The sequence below is a fragment of the Thalassophryne amazonica genome, chromosome 3 (assembly GCF_902500255.1).
Source record: "Thalassophryne amazonica chromosome 3, fThaAma1.1, whole genome shotgun sequence".
NCBI lineage: Eukaryota > Metazoa > Chordata > Actinopteri > Batrachoidiformes > Batrachoididae > Thalassophryne > Thalassophryne amazonica.
In genome coordinates, this window is record NC_047105.1 from 51,773,633 (window position 1) to 51,793,541 (window position 19,909).

Below are 19,909 nucleotides of genomic sequence, written 5' to 3' on the forward strand. Positions count from 1 at the left end.
TGCACTCTGTGCCCCCCCAATTCACATCGTATATCAGTGGACAGTCTCTGGAGGGAAAAGATCAAGTACTTGAAAAGGGCAGCCTCTGACAGCAGTGTCAAAGGATGTGTATTTAATTTAACTGCAACAACAGGTGGTAATGTGTGTGTGGGGGGGGGGGGGGGGGGGGGGGAATACTGCATTTAAATCTATAGTGTGTTGGCTTTAGGGGTGTTTATTAGCAGACATGTAATATAATATTCATAACCATCTGTTCATTAGTGTGTAATGAACTGCAACAATGACTCCATGTGTTTTCATAATGTTTGAATGAGTCCATGTGGAAGTGCACCCCCACATGGAGGCTGCCATCTTGTACTGATATGTTGATGCTATAAGCCAAAGGGACATACTTACTCTGTCTTTTGCATTTTGCAGCTTGACTGTAAGACTGAAGAAAAAAGAAGAGGAATCAGTGGTTGCTCCCTGATACACAGCATTCTCAGCAGTGTTGTGAACCCTGATTTTTTTTTTTTTTTTTGTGGAGAATCATATACACAAGAAAAGGCAAGATTGCAATAATCTTCATCTGCAAAATAAACAAAAACATGAGGAGAAACAAAATCGTGACCAGCAACAGCGTAATGCAGTTTGCAACATCACCACTAGATGGCACTAAATCCCACACGTCGCTTTATGTCGCCATATAAAAAGATCAAATATCCACCTGTTTTCTGCAGACATTTTCAGAAACACTTTATCCTCACTTGTTGTTTGGAGAAAATGGTTGTTTCTCAGAGAAGCAGCGTTTGAACCCGAACAACAAAGTTACAGGTTTCGTTTGAGGCCGTTAGGTGCAGCGTCAGATTCACTTATTGCTTTGCAACGCAAACTTTGGTAAACTACATATAATCGGATACGATGGGCGTTTGAGCAGAGTTGCCGTTAGCGTCGCAGTGGTACATTTTCCAAAACCTTTCTGCACTATGTCGGATTCGGCTCAGTACAGACTTTGTTCCTCGCTGTGTTTATGTTCGGTGTTTATCTGGCAGCTGTGTAATTGAAATGTAGCTGCTCTCTTTTTCTCTCTGCGACTCTCCCATCCTTTCATCACACGCTGGCTCTTGAGCTCTTCGGAGTGTGAAGTTCTTGGAACTTCCTCAAATTGTCTTGGCAGTGGCTGTGACTGCAGCAGCAGGCCCAAAACCTAGCATGATTGGGGAGGAGTCATATTTGGTATTTGTCTCGCCGTTTTCCTGGCAACGTGCTGCGGGACAGCTGACGGAGCTCACTTGTGTCTAGAATATATTTTTGTTTTTGCAGAAACATATTTTGTGATTTCACAAATTAACTGCCATCATGGTGAAATAGCAGGACAGATATTTTCTTCCCTGAGGAGGTTTTGCATTTTATAAACTCTATTTTCTTTTCTTTTTTATAATATTCAGCTTTCAGAGGACTAAACAAGCTGACAAAACACCAACATGCCTCATTAGAGTTCATTGTTGATGTTGTTTGGCTCCTGTGGGCGGCAGCAAAGATTGTAATGAGCCGTCCACATCTCACAGTTACAAACACACTTCTGTCTCTGTGTGGGAGTTCCATTTACAAGAAATACAATAAAGCTTTGATATGAATGGTTGGACTATTACATTTAAAATCAGAAACACTGACAGGAGAAAAGATGAAGCAGATGGACCATCTTTAAAATCGTAAAACACTGCATAATTTAATTATAAACTGGCATACAGAAATAAATACTGGCAGAGACGTTGTTAGTGCAGCAGATAACAGCATATGTCATCGGAATCTTTCATTTTGTGACACAAGCACCAAATTTGGCACAATGGTACTCCTTGGTTGACCTTTGGCAAAAAAGCTGTTCGCCACTTTAGTTTGCAAGATGGCAGCCATTTTTCAAGATTGTGCCAGGAAATATGTATTTTTGTCACATACAGTGCATCCAGAAAGTATTCACGGCGCTTCACTTTTTCCACATTTAATTATGTTACAGCCTTATTTCAAAATGGAGTCGATTCATTTTTTCCCTCAAAATTCAACTCACAACACCCCATAATGACACCATGAAAAAGTTTTTAAATTTTTTTTTGCAAGTGTGTTCAAAATAAAAAACTAAGAACATGCACAAGCCATTTTCAGATCTCTCCAGAGATGTTCAATCAGATCCAGGTCTGGGCTCTGGCTGGGCCACTCAAGGACATTCACAGAGTTGTCCTGAAGCCACTCTTTTGATATCTTGGCTGTGTGCTTAGGGTCATTGTCCTGCTGAATGATGAACTGCCGCCCCAGTCTGAGATCAAGAGTGCTCTGGAGCAGGTTTTCATCCAGGATCAAGGTATCAAGGCGTCTTTATTATCCCTAATGGGGCAATTTGTTGTGCAGCCAGCAGAGAGAACACATTCATGCATACATAGACTTAAATATGACATGAAAACTCACCAGACAGTGGACATAATAAATAGAACTAGTTGCAAACATTCATGTGATAGTGTTGAAAAAACAAGTAACAGTGGGTATAATTCATAGAAATTATTACAAAATGGAAGAAACACAAGATGACTGTCAATCTTCCTCTGTCTGGGGCTCGATGCAAGAGCTCGCCTTGTGGGGTAAGGATGATTCTGAGAAAGCACAGAACTACACAGGAGGACCTGGTCAATGACCTGAAGAGAGCTGGGACCACAGTCACAAAGATTACATTAGTAACACACGACGTCATCATGGTTTAAAATCCTGGAGGGCACACAAGGTCCCCCTGGTCAAGCCAGCACATGTTCAGGCCCAGTTGAAGTTTGCTAGTGACGATCTGGAGAGGACGATTGCATTGTATTGAAGGGAGGATGGATGTATCTCAGTAAGAGCATTGACGATGTGTCATGGCTGGGTCTTCCAGCATGACAATGACCCCAAATACACAGCCAGGGCAACTAAGGAATGGCTCCCTAAGAAGCATTTCAAGGTCCTGGAGTGGCCTGGCCAGTCTCCAGACCTGAACTCAATAGAAAATCTTTGGAGGGAGTTGAAACTCAAAACCTGAAAGGTCTGGGGAAGATCTGTATGGAGAAGTGGACCAAAATCCCTGCTGCAGTGTTCAACCTTGGTCAAGAACTACAGGAAACGTCTGGAAACGTCAAAATTCTGCAGCAAGGCTACTGTCTCGCTCAAACAGAAGGACTCATATTTCTCCTATTTTAAAATCGCTTCATTGGCTCCCAGTGTTGTTTCGTTTCCATTTTAAAATCCTCGTGTTGACTTTTAGAGCTTTGCATGGCCTGGCTTCCTCCTACATTAGAGACCTGTTATGTCCCTATACTCCTACTCGGAGCCTGAGGTCAGTGGATCAGAACCTTCTGAGGGTCCCTCGTCCCCATTTTAAGACCCAAGGAGATCGCTCTTTCCAGGCCGTTGCACCAATGATCTCCCTTTGTCTCATCGTTCGCTGGACTCTTGTTGATGTTTTTAATAGCAAACTTAAAACCCATCTGTTTCTCCAGGCATTCAAACCATAGTAGTGAGAGGGCTGTTTTATGACCACTGTGTGTGTCTTAGTGCTATTTTATTCTGATGTACATTGTATTTTTCACTGAATTTTTATCTGTGTGTGCCTTTTGTGAAGCACTTTGTGACTTCCCTTGTCTGTGAAAGGTGATATATAAATAAACATTACTTATGTCATGCTTTGGTCCTGGACTGGCCCAGAACCTGCTTTTGTCCCCCAGTCTCTGTCCATTTCCCTGTCTTGGTCCTTCTGTTTGGCTCTGAGTGTTTATTTTCTGTTTCTTACACTTTAGTCTTGGTTTTATGATCTGTTACACTTCAGCCACGTTAAGTTCTGTTCTAGTTTAGTCTCTGCTTTTTTTTAGTCATACTGTTATCACATTAGGTTTTGAGGATTATCTGTTACACTTCAGCCACTTATTGAGTTCTGTTCTAGTTTATTCTTCATCCTTTACTTTCTGGTTATTCAGTCACTCTGTCTTGAGCACATTTATCCCTTAGGTTTTTCTGTACACTCTGGCCACATATTGAGTTCTCATCTAGTTTAAATCCAGCCTTTAATTTTCTGTTCTATGTGTGGTTTTTTTCATTTGTTTATTCTGTTTCCCTCACATTCGTATTTTAGGTATCATTATTTCCTAATTGTTTTAACATTGGTTTTGTCACTGTCACATTCTTCTTTTTGCTGCTTTTGTCTGACACACCCACCTGTCACTCCACTCTTGTCTCGTCCAGCCACGCCTTTTTTCCTGCACCTGCATCTCATCACGCCCCGATTAACCTCTTTATTTAAGTCCATGCTTTCCTCTCTTTAACTGCTAGTTCGTTGTGCGTATTGCCTCGTTCCAAGCCTCTCGTGTTTTCTGCCATAGTCTGTTTTGCTTGCCGTGTATGACCGTCACCTGTTTTGACTTTGCCTGTGCCTGAACCCTGCTTGTTTTTTGACTCCGTGTTTTGCCTCCTCTGATACACCTGTTTGCCCGTGCTGGAACTCTGCTCCTTACTAACCATGCCGCTGCCTCACGACTGTCTGTACCTCCGCCTGCCTGCTTGTGACCCAGTGTATCGACCACAGCCTGTTTTTGTTTTTTTTTTTAAACCTTTTTTTCTAAATCCCTCCTCTGAGCCATGAGTCTGTATTTGTGTCCACCTGCCTGTCGTGCCAAGTCCTCACGGTTCCTGACAACGTACTTACTTACTGACCTCTATAATTGCAAACAAAGGTTTCTGTACCAAATATTAAGTTCTGTTTTTATATATATATATATATATATATATATATACTGATCTTGGTTATTTATGTCCATGTTTTCCTCTCTTTAACTGCTAGTTCGTTGTGTGTTTTGCCTCGTTCCAAGCCTCTCGTGTGTTTTCTACCATAGTCTGTTTTCTTGCCCTGTATGACCTTTGCCTGTTTTGACCTTGCCTTTTGCCTGTGCCTGAACCCTGCTTGTTTTTTGACTCTGTTTTTTGCCTCCTCTGATACACCTGTTTGCCCGTGCTGGAACTCACTGCCTCACGACTGTCTGTACCTCCGCCTGCCTGCTTGTGACCCAGTGTATCGACCAGAGCCTGTTTTTTTTTTTTTTTTTTTAAACCTTTTTTTCTAAATCCCTCCTCTGAGCCATGAGTCTGCATTTGTGTCCACCTGCCTGTCGTGCCAAGTCCTCACAGTTCCTGGCAGTACGAACTAGCCAGAACCCAGACACAGCAGACTCGGATCCCGTCATGTCAGTAAGCAGTTATTCTGGGGACTCAAACCCGGATATGGCTGCAATCAAGAGGATTTTTTTTTTTTCAGATCTACAGTTCTTTTTTCTGTTTTCGTGACTGTATCTCTCCAAGGGAGAAATTTGATTATTCAGATCAAGCGTGGGAAGCTTTAGAGGCAAACTCCTGGCTGTTTGATCTGTTTCCAGAGTTAGATCTAACTTATTCTTAGCAAGAAAACTCCCAGCATGGATTAATGAACCCGCGCTGCACCTGCTGGCCCGCCCCCCGCTGGATGACAGCGAATCAGAATGGACTGACCTTGAAGATGACACGTCATCCGAAGCTGAAGTCCTGGCTCTCCAAGACACGGCAAATATTTTTTAAGATTCAAGACTTATTTTTTGAATATCAGGGCAACCCAGACCGGCAGAACAGAGAACGTATTTTCTCTGCGCTTGACCAGATCCTGCAAACAGAACCTGATGTTGTCTGATTACCCGGATCTGGCTCAGATTAAGACGTGGTTCAAGCAAGGTCGAATTCCTCCCTGTATTGAAGATCCGATGGGCTTCCTTTTTGAATCAGAGCTTAATGACTTCTGTTGTGACACACCCTCATCAATCACTCTGTCTGACGCAGCCGTCTCGTTTCTCAGATTTTCTTCGCCGGCACCCAGTCAGCCTTCAGTGCTCACATCGCACTCGACGTGCCAGACACCCATACCTGCACCGAGGCGTATCTCCGCACCGTCTTCGGCCACGCCCCCGGTGCCAACACCACGTAAACGCCGAGCGCAACTACCGCGCTGCCCGTGCGCATCTGACACCGGAGCAGGAGCTCCATTGTTGTCTGACACCTCTGATGTGATTCCACTTCCACAAACTCCAGAAGTCTCATCAGAGCCAAGGGCGTAGATTTGGTCTCAGCTTTGGTAGGGACAATACCACCCCCCCCCCGCCCCCCCTGCTCACCACCACCACCCCCTAACCCACTCATACCATTAGAAGTACAGCATAATACATAACATATGACGACATAATGCTGAATAATTTAACACTTTATTTACAATATTAAGTGTGTAGGCAAACAAACAAATAGCTTAAATAACAAAATTGCACCCAAAATCACGAATCTATTCTATAGGCCTACACCTGAGAGAACAAGACAACAACAAAAAAAATACTTGTGGAGCTAACAAAAAAAAAAAAGTTTTTGCAAACAAGATGTATAATCTATTCTCTTCATCAATAATGCAGTTGTAGGTATCTGGCAACCTAATTTGCCAAAAAAAAAAAAAAAAGGGATTTCCAATGATATATATGGTGTATTACGGTAAACGTAAGCCTGTGATGTCATAACGCAGAGGAAAAACACGGAAGTTTCACACTAGTGCGCCGCTGATTCTCATTACCGTAAATTCTCATGTAAGCCCTCACTCTGAAAAATTTCAACACTGACATCAAGCCAAGAACCCGTGCTTTCCAACAGTATGCTATATGTTGCATATATTACGGTAAAGTGCGTTCGGTGACTTTTGAAACGAGGGAAAAGCATGAAAAAGAGCGCAAAAGTGACAGAAAAGTACATAGACAGACAGCAAACATAAATGTAGTATTTTTTGAGGAAAAGGCAGTTTGTTAGTGTCATTTGTGAAGGTGCAGTTTAAGTGTGGCGCACAGCATTGTTCGCAACCCCTCCCCCCCGCCCTTCTTGTTTTTCTGCACCGGAGCAGTGTTGCCAGATATGAAATATGAAACTATCGTACCAAAACCTCAAAATTATCGTATTTTGGGAGAAATTATCGTACACAAACAAAATGCATACAACGTAGCTATTTTAGCGGTTTTTTTTTAATTTACAAAGAATTTTGTCACATTTTTAAACAGTAATTATAGTAATGGGGAAACTATGGCACAAAAAGAACGCAAATGCACAAGCAAGACTGTGAAGTAACACAAACGTGTTAATTACCAGACTAGAAAGAGTCGAATTCAACCTCGAGGTTGCTGTCGTCATCCGATGCCATGGACACTTGTGCAGATTTTGTTGAACACAGAAAAAATGTTGACACCTCCATAAGGAACTTTAACTTTTTTTTATTTTTCTTGTATATCTCTTTGCTCTTGTGTTTTGTTCGTTTGTTATTGCATTTGTTGAAATACAGTTTCGAAAAGAAAAAAAAAAGATGTTGGTTGGGGAATCTTCCTGTCCTGTCCTGCAGAGATTGGATGGGAACTCATTACTTTGTATGGGGAGGGGGCGGGCTTTCAAATGACTGTCCCGGCAGCCCAAAGCCAGCAGCAGCCCTGTGTGTGGTGTGTCTTTGATGCCGCCTGAGTGCAACGCCTGCAAAATGATTCTTGGGTGTCAGAGAGAGATGCGTGTTTGGGCAACCAACTGAAATTATCGTACATATTTGGGTTTTTTCCCATTATTGATCGTACAGAGGGCAAAACTATCGTACAAATACGATAATTATCGTACATCTGGCAACACTGCACCGGAGCCACCCATCCTCTGCGCTCTGGGACCTCCCACTTTACAAATGAAGCACTGCCTGCCACGAGATGCGCTTTGTTTACGGCCATGTGAGAAGAACGTGAGCCAATGAAATTGCAACATGGGTAACCCTGTCACTCTGGCACGTCGAAAACACAAAACGTGACGACTAAAATTATAGTATCGCGTTCGCAAAAAAAATAGTGAATGATTTTGTTATATAAACAAAAATGCTAAATATTGGTAGGGACTATTTTGCCATCCCAAAATATTGGTTGTGACTTGTCCCTATGGTCCATATGCAAACCTACGCCCCTGATCAGAGCCATCAGGAAATGCTTCGTCAGTGCTGCGCCTCGCTGCATGTCTGTCAGCAGAACTCGCGGCACGCGCTCCACCACTTCATCCAGCTGTGAGAGCGCCCCTCCGAGTCCGCGCTCCTGAAGACCACGGCACCACCAGCACTGTTTTCAAAGCAATCAGGAAAAGCTTTGTCAGCTCAGCGCATCACTTTATGTTCACCAGCAAAACCGGCGGCACGCGCTCAAACTCAAGTTCCAGATGTGAGTGCTCCTCCCACAAAATCAGCGATCCAGATGATCACAGCTCCACAGGCAGAATCGCCCGAACAGAGGGTCCCATCTGCAACGCTCCCAGCACCTTCTACGGCCCCCGTGCCTCCAGGGGACCTGGAACCACAGGCAGAGGAGCCTGCTGAAAGAATTAGGCCGCTGAAGCATTCAGCCCCGCACACACCTTCTTCGCCGACCAAGTCGCCAGCAGAACCAGGTGAAAACTTCCCAGCACCATTCAGAGTCGTCCCGATCACACTCCTCACCGCGCTCTGCTCCTGGACCTCCTGTGGCGTCTGCAGGACAACCTGCTCAGGCACCTGTTTCGTTCCCAGTAGCAGAGCTATCCAAGGTACTTAAGCAATCACTACCCGTACCAGAAAGCACATCATCCAACGCGCCCTCAGCACACGTTCCACTTGAACTTGCACTCCGGCCAGCATCTCCTGAACCTCCTGTCCTGGTCCAACCATCAGTGTCATCTCCTCAAGCCACCGTTGGATTCACAGTTTTCTGGATGGTTGGTGTTTCATTTTTTTTTCTAATCTTGATCATGCTTTTCTTTTTACATCTTGTGTCTTTTGGACAAACTGTTTAGCACACTCTGGTTAAATCCAATTTGTTATCTGCTAAAACATCAAGCCAGATTCATGATGACAATGACTTACTTTATAAGTAGTAAGTTTGTTTTCTTCTGCTTATGATGATGTTCAAAACAGCTCAAGTTGCCACACTTTGGTTTGGTAAATCCCCTTCACAGGTCCAGTATTAAGTTTTCTGTTCTTGATCGCTCCCGGGTTTTTCTTTGTTGGTTTTCACATTTTTTGTGTTCCTTTGCCAAACATTTTTCCTCACATTTGTTTACTGGCTTCTGTAATTTGTTACAGTGGGTTACTTGTTTTTTTGTCTTTTTGGAGTTGGCAGTTTTGTTTTTTCACAAAAAATGTTCATTCTGCAGTTCTCAGTCTTTTTGTTATTCTTTGTTTGAAGGGTCCTAGGGTTTATTTTTGAGGACTTATCATGTTTTACAGTCTTCCTTCCTGCAGCTTCATGCTTTATGTTCCTTTTTGGTTTTACCTACTCACAGTTCGCTTAGGTTTGCTTTAGATAGTGTTTAGCAATCATTTCTTCTTTTAAGTAATTTAGCCTTTTCCTCTTGTTAGTTTTGCTCTCATGTTCCCCCCCCCCCACACACACACTTATTTTGTAGTTTTTGTGGTCTACTGCTGGTTGGCTCTCACTGCGGTATTGTATCACTTCCTGTTCCGGAGCACAGCGGTGTTTTTCTGTATCTGTTAGCTGTTTAATCTGCGCAGTTGGATTGATCTATACTCAACAAAAATATAAACGCAACACTTTTGGTTTTGCTCCCATTTTGTATGAGATGAACTCAAAGATCTAAAACTTTTTCCACATACACAATATCACCATTTCCCTCAAATATTGTTCACAAACCAGTCTAAATCTGTGATGGTGAGCACTTCTCCTTTGCTGAGATAATCCATCCCACCTTACAGGTGTGCCATATCAGGATGCTGATTAGACACCATGATTAGTGCACAGGTGTGCCTTAGACTGTCCACAATAAAAGGCCACTCTGAAAGGTGCAGTTTTATCACACAGCACAATGCCACAGATGTTGCAAGATTTGAGTGAGCGTGCAGTTGGCATGCTGACAACAGGAATGTCAAGCAGAGCTGTTGCTCGTGTATTGAATGTTCATGTCTCTATCATAAGCCGTCTCCAAAGTTGTTTCAGAGAATTTGGCAGTACATCCAACCAGCCTCACAACCGCAGACCACGTGTAACCACACCAGCCCAGGACCTCCACATCCAGCATGTTCACTTCCAAGATCATCTGAGACCAGCCACTCGGACAGCTGCTGGAACAATCGGTTTGCATAACCAAAGAATTTTTGCACAAACTGTCAGAAACCGTCTCAGGGAAGCTCATCTGCATGCTCGTTGTCCTCACCGGGGTCTCGACCTGACTCCAGTTCGTCTTCGTAACCGACTTGAGTGGGCAAATGCTCGCATTCGCTGGTGTTTGGCACGTTGGAGAGGTGTTCTCTTCATGGATGATGCGAAGGAGATGTGTTGCACTGCATGAGGCAAATGGTGGTCACACCAGATACTGACTGGTATCTCCCCCCAGTAAAACAAAACTGCACCTTTGAGTGGCCTTTTATTGTGGGCAGTCTAAGGCACACCTGTGCACTAATCATGGTGTCTAATCAGCATCCTGATATGGCACACCTGTCAGGTGGGATGGATTATCTCAGCAAAGGAGAAGTGCTCACTATCACAGATTTAGACTGGTTTGTGAACAATATTTGAGGGAAATGGTGATATTGTGTATGTGGAAAAAGTTTTAGATCTTTGAGTTCATCTCATACAAAATGGGAGCAAAACCAAAAGTGTTGCGTTTATATTTTTGTTGAGTATAGTTAACTAGATAACGCTTTGTTTCACAGTGTAATCTTCACATGCCTTAACTAAAGCACTCCCTCTGCTGAATCACCTCTAAATTATTTACACATTATTCACTTTGTGTGTTTTTAGGAATCCGCTAGTTTAGCGCAGCTACTAGCTCTTATCCGATTTAGCATGGCGGCTTCTGTCTCTCCCGCACTTTTCTGCTCTGGGTGTGAAATGTTTAGTTATTCCTCTGCCTCCTTTAGCAGTAATGGTACTTGTAATAAGTGTAGCTTATTCGTAGCTTTGGAGGCCAGGCTGGGCAAATTGGAGACTCGGCTCCGCACCGTGGAAAATCCTACAGCTAGCCAGGCCCCTGTAGTCCGTGCGGACCAAGGTAGCTTAGCCGCCGTTAGTTCCCTTCCAGCAGATCCCGAGCAGCCGGGAAAGCAGGCCGACTGGGTGACTGTGAGGACGAAGCGTAGCTCTAAACAGAAGCCCCGTGTACACCGCCAACCCATTCACATTTCTAACCGTTTTTCCCCACTCGGCGACACACCCACTGAGGATCGAACTCTGGTTATTGGCGACTCTGTTTTGAGAAATGTGAAGTTAGCGACACCAGCAACCATAGTCAGTTGTCTTCCGGGGGCCAGAGCAGGCAACATTGAAGGAAATTTGAAACTGCTGGCTAAGGCTAAGCATAAATTTGGTAAGATTGTAATTCACGTCGGCAGTAATGACACCCGGTTACACCAGTCAGAGGTCACTAAAATTAACATTGAATCGGTGTGTAACTTTGCAAAAACAATGTTGGACTCTGTAGTTTTCTCTGGGCCCCTCCCCAATCGGACCGGGAGTGACATGTTTAGCCGCATGTTCTCCTTGAATTGCTGGCTGTCTGAGTGGTGTCCAAAAAATGAGGTGGGCTTCATAGATAATTGGCAAAGCTTCTGGGGAAAACCTGGTCTTGTTAGGAGAGACGGCATCCATCCCACTTTGGATGGAGCAGCTCTCATTTCTAGAAATCTGGCCAATTTTCTTAAATCCTCCAAACCATGACTATCCAGGGTTGGGACCAGGAAGCAGAGTTGTAGTCTTACACACCTCTCTGCAGCTTCTCTCCCCCTGCCATCCCCTCATTACCCCATCCCCGTAGAGACGGTGCCTGCTCCCAGACCACCAATAACCAGTAAAAATCTATTTAAGCATAACAATTCAAAAAGAAAAAATAATATAGCACCTTCAACTGCACCACAGACTAAAACAGTTAAATGTGGTCTATTAAACATTAGGTCTCTCTCTTCTAAGTCCCTGTTAGTAAATGATATAATAATTGATCAACATATTGATTTATTCTGCCTTACAGAAACCTGGTTACAGCAGGATGAATATGTTAGTTTAAATGAGTCAACACCCACGAGTCACACTAACTGCCAGAACGCTCGTAGCACGGGCCGAGGCAGAGGATTAGCAGCAATCTTCCATTCCAGCTTATTAATCAAAAACCCAGACAGAGCTTTAATTCATTTGAAAGCTTGACTCTTAGTCTTGTCCATCCAAATTGGAAGTCCCAAAAACCAGTTTTATTTGTTATTATCTATTGTCCACCTGGTCGTTACTGTGAGTTTCTCTGTGAATTTTCAGACCTTTTGTCTGACTTAGTGCTTAGCTCAGATAAGATAATTATAGTGGGCGATTTTAACATCCACACAGGTACTGAGAATGACAGCCTCAACGCTGCATTTAATCTATTATTAGACTCAATTGGCTTTGCTCAAAATGTAAATGAGTCCACCCACCACTTTAATCATATCTTAGATCTTGTCGTGACTTATGGTATGGAAATTGAAGACTTAACAGTATTCCCTGAAAACTCCCTTCTGTCTGATAATTTCTTAATAACATTTACTCTGATGGACTACCCAGCAGTGGGGAATAAGTTTCATTACACTAGAAGTCTTTCAGAAAGCGCTGTAACTAGGTTTAAGGACATGATTCCTTCTTTATGTTCTCTAATGCCATATACCAACACAGTGCAGAGTAGCTACCTAAACTCTGTGAGATAGAGTATCTCGTCAATAGTTTTACATCCTCATTGAAGACAACTTTGGATGCTGTAGCTCCTCTGAAAAAGAGAGCTTTAAATCAGAAGTGCCTGACTCCGTGGTATAACTCACAAACTCGCAGCTTAAAGCAGATAACCCGTAAGTTGGAGAGGAAATGGCATCTCACTAATTTAGAAGATCTTCACTTAGCCTGGAAAAAGAGTCTGTTGCTCTATAAAAAATCCCTCCGTAAAGCTAGGACATCTTTCTACTCATCACTAATTGAAGAAAATAAGAACAACCCCAGGTTTCTTTTCAGCACTGTAGCCAGGCTGACAAAGAGTCAGAGCTCTATTGAGCTGAGTATTCCTTTAACTTTAACTAGTAATGACTTCATGACTTTCTTTGCTAATAAAATTTTAACTATTAGAGAAAAAATTACTCATAACCATCCCAAAGACATATCATTATATTTGGCTGCTTTCAGTGATGCCGGTATTTGGTTAGACTCTTTCTCTCCGATTGTTCTGTCTGAGTTATTTTCATTAGTTACTTCCTCCAAACCATCAACATGTCTATTAGACCCCATTCCTACCAGGCTGCTCAAGGAAGCCCTACCATTAATTAATGCTTCGATCTTAAATATGATCAATCTATCTTTATTAGTTGGCTATGTACCACAGGCTTTTAAGGTGGCAGTAATTAAACCATTACTTAAAAAGCATCACTTGACCCAGCTATCTTAGCTAATTATAGGCCAATCTCCAACCTTCCTTTTCTCTCAAAAATTCTTGAAAGAGTAGTTGTAAAACAGCTAACTGATCATCTGCAGAGGAATGGTCGATTTGAAGAGTTTCAGTCAGGTTTTAGAATTCATCATAGTACAGAAACAGCATTAGTGAAGGTTACAAATGATCTTCTTATGGCCTCAGACAGTGGACTCATCTCTGTGCTTGTTCTGTTAGACCTCAGTGCTGCTTTTGATACTGTTGACCATAAACTTTTATTACGGAGATTACAGCATGCCATAGGTATTAAAGGCACTGCGCTGCGGTGGTTTGAATCATATTTATCTAATAGATTACAATTTGTTCATGTAAATGGGGAATCTTCTTCACAGACTAAGGTTAATTATGGAGTTCCACAAGGTTCTGTGCTAGGACCAATTTTATTCACTTTATACATGTTTCCCTTAGGCAGTATTATTAGACGGCATTGCTTAAATTTTCATTGTTACGCAGATGATACCCAGCTTTATCTATCCATGAAGCCAGAGGACACACACCAATTAGCTAAACTGCAGGATTGTCTTACAGACATAAAGACATGGATGACCTCTAATTTCAATCAATTCAATCAATTTTTTTTTTATATAGCGCCAAATCACAACAAACAGTTGCCCCAAGGCGCTTTATATTGTAAGGCAAGGCCATACAATAATGATGTAAAACCCCAACGGTCAAAACGACCCCCTGTGAGCAAGCACTTGGCTACAGTGGGAAGGAAAAACTCCCTTTTAACAGGAAGAAACCTCCAGCAGAACCAGGCTCAGGGAGGGGCAGTCTTCTGCTGGGACTGGTTGGGGCTGAGGGAGAGAACCAGGAAAAAGACATGCTGTGGAGGGGAGCAGAGATCGATCACTAATGATTAAATGCAGAGTGGTGCATACAGAGCAAAAAGAGAAAGAAACAGTGCATCTTGGGAACCCCCCAGCAGTCTACGTCTATAGCAGCATAACTAAGGGATGGTTCAGGGTCACCTGATCCAGCCCTAACTATAAGCTTTAGCAAAAAGGAAAGTTTTAAGCCTAATCTTAAAAGTAAAGAGGGTGTCTGTCTCCCTGATCTGAATTGGGAGCTGGTTCCACAGGAGAGGAGCCTGAAAGCTGAAGGCTCTGCCTCCCATTCTACTCTTACAAACCCTAGGAACTACAAGTAAGCCTGCAGTCTGAGAGCGAAGCGCTCTATTGGGGTGATATGGTACTACGAGGTCCCTAAGATAAGATGGGACCTGATTATTCAAAACCTTATAAGTAAGAAGAAGAATTTTAAATTCTATTCTAGAATTAACAGGAAGCCAATGAAGAGAGGCCAATATGGGTGAGATATGCTCTCTCCTTCTAGTCCCCGTCAGCACTCTAGCTGCAGCATTTTGAATTAACTGAAGGCTTTTTAGGGAACTTTTAGGACAACCTGATAATAATGAATTACAATAGTCCAGCCTAGAGGAAATAAATGCATGAATTAGTTTTTCAGCATCACTCTGAGACAAGACCTTTCTGATTTTAGAGATATTGCGTAAATGCAAAAAAGCAGTCCTACATATTTGTTTAATATGCGCTTTGAATGACATATCCTGATCAAAAATGACTCCAAGATTTCTCACAGTATTACTAGAGGTCAGGGTAATGCCATCCAGAGTAAGGATCTGGTTAGACACCATGTTTCTAAGATTTGTGGGGCCAAGAACAATAACTTCAGTTTTATCTGAGTTTAAAAGCAGGAAATTAGAGGTCATCCATGTCTTTATGTCTGTAAGACAATCCTGCAGTTTAGCTAATTGGTGTGTGTCCTCTGGCTTCATGGATAGATAAAGCTGGGTATCATCTGCGTAACAATGAAAATTTAAGCAATACCGTCTAATAATACTGCCTAAGGGAAGCATATATAAAGTGAATAAAATTGGTCCTAGCACAGAACCTTGTGGAACTCCATAATTAACTTTAGTCTGTGAAGAAGATTCCCCATTTACATGAACAAATTGTAATCTATTAGACAAATATGATTCAAACCACCGCAGCGCAGTGCCTTTAATACCTATGGCATGCTCTAATCTCTGTAATAAAATTTTATGGTCAACAGTATCAAAAGCAGCACTGAGGTCTAACAGAACAAGCACAGAGATGAGTCCACTGTCCGAGGCCATAAGAAGATCATTTGTAACCTTCACTAATGCTGTTTCTGTACTATGATGAATTCTAAAACCTGACTGAAACTCTTCAAATAGACCATTCCTCTGCAGATGATCAGTTAGCTGTTTTACAACTACCCTTTCAAGAATTTTTGAGAGAAAAGGAAGGTTGGAGATTGGCCTATAATTAGCTAAGATAGCTGGGTCAAGTGATGGCTTTTTAAGTAATGGTTTAATTACTGCCACCTTAAAAGCCTGTGGTACATAGCCAACTAACAAAGATAGATTGATCATATTTAAGATCGAAGCATTAAATAATGGTAGGGCTTCCTTGAGCAGCCTGGTAGGAATGGGGTCTAATAAACATGTTGATGGTTTGGATGAAGTAACTAATGAAAATAACTCAGACAGAACAATCGGAGAGAAAGAGTCTAACCAAATACCGGCATCACTGAAAGCAGCCAAAGATAACGATACGTCTTTGGGATGGTTATGAGTAATTTTTTCTCTAATAGTTAAAATTTTGTTAGCAAAGAAAGTCATGAACTCATTACTAGTTAAAGATAATGGAATACTCAGCTCAATAGAGCTCTGACTCTTTGTCAGCCTGGCTACAGTGCTGAAAAGAAACCTGGGGTTGTTCTTATTTTCTTCAATTAGTGATGAGTAGAAAGATGTCCTAGCTTTACGGAGGGCTTTTTTATAGAGCAACAGACTCTTTTTCCAGGCTAAGTGAAGATCTTCTAAATTAGTGAGACGCCATTTCCTCTCCAACTTACGGGTTATCTGCTTTAAGCTACGAGTTTGAGAGTTATACCATGGAGTCAGACACTTCTGATTTAAAGCTCTCTTTTTCAGAGGAGCTACAGCATCCAAAGTTGTCTTCAATGAGGATGTAAAACTATTGACGAGATACTCTATCTCCCTTACAGAGTTTAGGTAGCTACTCTGCACTGTGTTGTTATATGGCATTAGAGAACATAAAGAAGGAATCATATCCTTAAACCTAGTTACAGCGCTTTCTGAAAGACTTCTAGTGTAATGAAACTTATTCCCCACTGCTGGGTAGTCCATCAGAGTAAATGTAAATGTTATTAAAAAATGATCAGACAGAAGGGAGTTTTCAGGGAATACTGTTAAGTCTTCTATTTCCATACCATAAGTCAGAACAAGATCTAAGATATGATTAAAGTGGTGGGTGGACTCATTTACTTTTTGAGCAAAGCCAATAGAGTCTAATAATAGATTAAATGCAGTGTTGAGGCTGTCATTCTCAGCATCTGTGTGGATGTTAAAATCGCCCACTATAATTATCTTATCTGAGCTAAGCACTAAGTCAGACAAAAGGTCTGAAAATTCACAGAGAAACTCACAGTAACGACCAGGTGGACGATAGATAATAACAAATAAAACTGGTTTTTGGGACTTCCAATTTGGATGGACAAGACTAAGAGACAAGCTTTCAAATGAATTAAAGCTCTGTCTGGGTTTTTGATTAATTAATAAGCTGGAATGGAAGATTGCTGCTAATCCACCGCCCCGGCCCGTGCTACGAGCATTCTGACAGTTAGTGTGACTCGGGGGTGTTGACTCATTTAAACTAACATATTCATCCTGCTGTAACCAGGTTTCTGTTAGGCAGAATAAATCAATATGTTGATCAATTATTATATCATTTACCAACAGGGACTTAGAAGAGAGAGACCTAATGTTTAATAGACCACATTTAACTGTTTTAGTCTGTGGTGCAGTAGAAGGTGCTATATTATTTTTTCTTTTTGAATTTTTATGCTTAAATAGATTTTTGCTGGTTATTGGTAGTCTGGGAGCAGGCACCGTCTCTACGGGGATGGGGTAATGAGGGGATGGCAGGGGGAGAGAAGCTGCAGAGAGGTGTGTAAGACTACAACTCTGCTTCCTGGTCCCAACCCTGGATAGTCACGGTTTGGAGGATTTAAGAAAATTAGCCAGATTTCTAGAAATGAGAGCTGCTCCATCCAAAGTGGGATGGATGCCGTCTCTCCTAACAAGACCAGGTTTTCCCCAGAAGCTTTGCCAATTATCTATGAAGCCCACCTCATTTTTTGGACACCACTCAGACAGCCAGCAATTCAAGGAGAACATGCGGCTAAACATGTCACTCCCGGTCCGATTGGGGAGGGGCCCAGAGAAAACTACAGAGTCCGACATTGTTTTTGCAAAGTTACACACCGATTTAATGTTAATTTTAGTGACCTCCGATTGGCGTAACCGGGTGTCATTACTGCCGACGTGAATTACAATCTTACCAAATTTACGCTTAGCCTTAACCAGCAGTTTCAAATTTCCTTCAATGTCGCCTGCTCTGGCCCCCGGAAGACAATTGACCATGGTTGCTGGTGTCGCTAACTTCACATTTCTCAAAACAGAGTCGCCAATAACCAGAGTTTGATCCTCGGCGGGTGTGTCGTCGAGTGGGGAAAAACGGTTAGAAATGTGAACGGGTTGGCGGTGTACACGGGGCTTCTGTTTAGGGCTACGCTTCCTCCTCACAGTCACCCAGTCAGCCTGCTTTCCCGGCTGCTCGGGATCTGCCAGGGGGGAACTAACGGCGGCTAAGCTACCTTGGTCCGCACCGACTACAGGGGCCTGGCTAGCTGTAGAATTTTCCACGGTGCGGAGCCGAGTCTCCAATTCGCCCAGCCTGGCCTCCAAAGCTACGAATAAGCTACACTTATTACAAGTACCATTACTGCTAAAGGAGGCCGAGGAATAACTAAACATTTCACACCCAGAGCAGAAAAGTGCGGGAGAGACAGGAGAAGCCGCCATGCTAAATCGGCTAAGAGCTAGTAGCTACGCTAAGCTAGCGGATTCCTAAAAACACGCAAAGTGAATAATGTGTAAATAATTTAGAGGTGATTCAGCAGAATGAGTGCTTTAGTTAAGGCACGTAAAGATTACACTGGGAAACAAATCGTAATCTAGATAACTAGATCAATCTAACTGCGCAGATTAAACAGCTAACAGATACAGAAAAACACCGCTGTGCTCCGGAACAGGAAGTGATACAATACCGCAGTGAGAGCCAACCACCAGTAGAGGCAAGCGTAATTTCCTGCTTTTAAACTCAGATAAAACTGAAGTTATTGTACTTGGCCCCACAAATCTTAGAAACATGGTGTCTAACCAGATCCTTACTCTGGATGGCATTACCCTGACCTCTAGTAATACTGTGAGAAATCTTGGAGCCATTTTTGATCAGGATATGTCATTCAATGCGCATATTAAACAAATATGTAGGAATGCTTTTTTGCATTTGCACAATATCTCTAAAATTAGGTCTTGTCTCAGAGTGATGCTGAAAAACTAATTCATGCATTTATTTCCTCTAGGCTGGACTATTGTAATTCATTATTATCAGGTTGTCCTAAAAGTTCCCTGAAAAGCCTTAATTCAAAATGCTGCAGCTAGAGTGCTAACAGGGACTAGAAGGAGAGAGCATATCTCACCCATATTGGCCTCTCTTCATTGGCTTCCTGTTAATTCTAGAATAGAATTTAAAATTCTTCTTCTTACTTATAAGGTTTTGAATAATCAGGTCCCATCTTATCTTAGAGACCTCATAGTACCATATCACCCCAATAGAGCGCTTCGCTCTCAGACTGCAGGCTTACTTGTAGTTCCTAGGGTTTGTAAGAGTAGAATGGGAGGCAGAGCCTTCAGCTTTCAGGCTCCTCTCCTCTGGAACCAGCTCCCAATTCAGATCAGGGAGACAGACACCCTCTCTACTTTTAAGATTAGGCTTAAAACCTTCCTTTTTGCTAAAGCTTATAGTTAGGGCTGGATCAGGTGACCCTGAACCATCCCTTAGTTATGCTGCTGTAGACTTAGACTGCTGGGGGGTTCCCATGATGCACTGAGTGTTTCTTTCTCTTTTTGCTCTGTATGCACCACTCTGCATTTAATCATTAGTGATTGATCTCTGCTCCCCTCTACAGCATGTCTTTTTCCTGGTTCTCTCCCTCAGCCCCAACCAGTCCCAGCAGAAGACTGCCCCTCCCTGAGCCTGGTTCTGCTGGAGGTTTCTTCCTGTTAAAAGGGAGTTTTTCCTACACACTGTCACCAAGTGCTTGCTCCCAGGGGGTCGTTTTGACCGTTGGGGTTTTTCCGTAATTATTGTATGGCTTTGCCTTACAATATAAAGCGCCTTGGGGCAACTGTTTATTGTGATTTGGCGCTATATAAATAAAATTGATTTGATTTGTGGCTTAG

The 19,909-nt window shown here is 42.5% G+C and overlaps 1 protein-coding gene across 6 annotated transcripts in view; it reads left to right on the forward strand.

Moving 5' to 3' along the window:
* Nucleotides 1-19,909, forward strand: part of kaznb (kazrin, periplakin interacting protein b) — a 465,815-nt gene that overhangs the window by 39,427 nt on the left and 406,479 nt on the right. The window lies entirely within an intron of this gene.